Raw genomic sequence first — 1,865 nt, 5'->3', positions numbered from 1 at the left:
GTATGGGTTTTGAGAGACTCCCTTTCATACGCACGTCATCAATTTGTTATTATTTTAATTAATTTTTTAGATTTTGGGAATTATTTTTTCTATAAATAAGCGACAAGTGTATCAAAACAGATATGGATACAACTACCACTGGAGATGCTTACCAAAACAAGATTTGTATTTGGATTCTATGTTATTAAATACTCCCTCCGTCCCACTATTAAGTGACCTAGTGTACAACTAAATTTAGTTGTACACTAGGTCACTTAATAGTGGGACGGAGGGAATACCTTTTTTCTAGGTCTCCACATATGATAAATACTCATACTCTATTGGAGATGCTCTTAGCAATGTAAATCAACTGTGTACATATATCCTAAATTATCCAAGCAATCAACTGTTATGAGTGTTTCCGTATCTTTTACTGATATGGAGTGTTTAATGATCATTTTGTCATCAATTTATAAAACCTTATTTATTTTTTATAATTTTGTTTTTCAATTAAAGAAACTATATAAATCTTATTGCTTATTTACATGGCCATCTTAATTCTTAACATTGTTTAGGATTCGTCGCATCTAGATTCTAGACTAGGTACATATTTTTTGTCTACTGCAACTGTTATTTGGAATTCAACATGTAAAATTGCGTAGGCCAAATGTACCGTACCTTCTATTTTAAAATGAAATTAACAACCTTATGGTACGTGCTTGACTGCAAACCAGCTTCCTATGCATCCCGAAAAGAATCAAAGTTCATTTCGTATTCGATAATGAATTATATGATTTCGTCGTTACCTAACTTAAACTATTCACATCCAAATTTCTCATGTTCTTCTACTGTTAACATTACATGTTGGAACTGCAACAATGAAATACTGAAAAATGATGTTAAAATTAAATTTCTGAAAATAAAATAAAACACTCTAATATTTAACAACACACTGAGGACAGAGTCACTTGATCATCAAGCTGTCCTTAACTCGATACTTCACCGGACGTCTAAAAAATGAGTTGTGCTAATACCCTGTGGTGAAGTCGTATCCAGGATAAAACTTCCCGTTGCAAGTAGTATAAGCACTACAGAACTTGCCCACTTACGAACTCAACAACAAAGCTTAGGAATGTAATAATCACACAAAGGGAGAAAGACGAAAGTAAGAAGGATACTAGCTTCTTCTGGACACATTTTTGGAATGAAAAAATCTCTTTGCTTTTATAGGTAGAGAAAATGAATTTAACATAAATTGTATTTGGTAACGTCCCTCATTAAACATAAAACCATTGAAGGAATTAAAACCTTGTTTTTATTTTAATATAAACAGTAGGAATAAAATCTTGTTTTTAAATAATCCCTTTAAAAATTAAAAACTTGTTTTGATTTCAATCCTTTTAGAAATTAAAACTTGTCTTGATTTTAATATTGGAAAAGCGGGGGTACAACAACCACACCCGATATTTCACTTAGCAATCTGTATGAACAAACTCCAATATACTTTCTAAAGAATCAACTAGATAGTCAGACTCAATCTAGATAAAAATTATATCAAAGAGTTTATATCTCAATCTCTCGATTTGATATATACTCAAGCAAATAGAAATCTGCGAGTCTTTATCAAATACTAGAGAGATAACTTGGATGGTACCAAAGACCAATATCCAAGTGTCAATCAATTTAAATCAACAACCAAAAGGTCGGATATTCTAATTGATTGAATAACGCACAACCTGTGATATTTCAATTATATAACAAAATATAATGCGGAAAAGAAATAACACAGACACCAGAATTTTGTTAACGAGGAAACCGCAAATGCAGAAAAACCCCGGGACCTAGTCCAGATTGCACACACACACTATATTAAGCCGCTACAGACA

This window comes from Papaver somniferum, chromosome 5 (assembly GCF_003573695.1).
Source record: "Papaver somniferum cultivar HN1 chromosome 5, ASM357369v1, whole genome shotgun sequence".
Taxonomy (NCBI): Eukaryota; Viridiplantae; Streptophyta; class Magnoliopsida; order Ranunculales; family Papaveraceae; genus Papaver; species Papaver somniferum.
The sequence above is the reverse complement of the archived record's forward strand: the minus strand, read 5'-3'. Positions refer to the sequence as shown.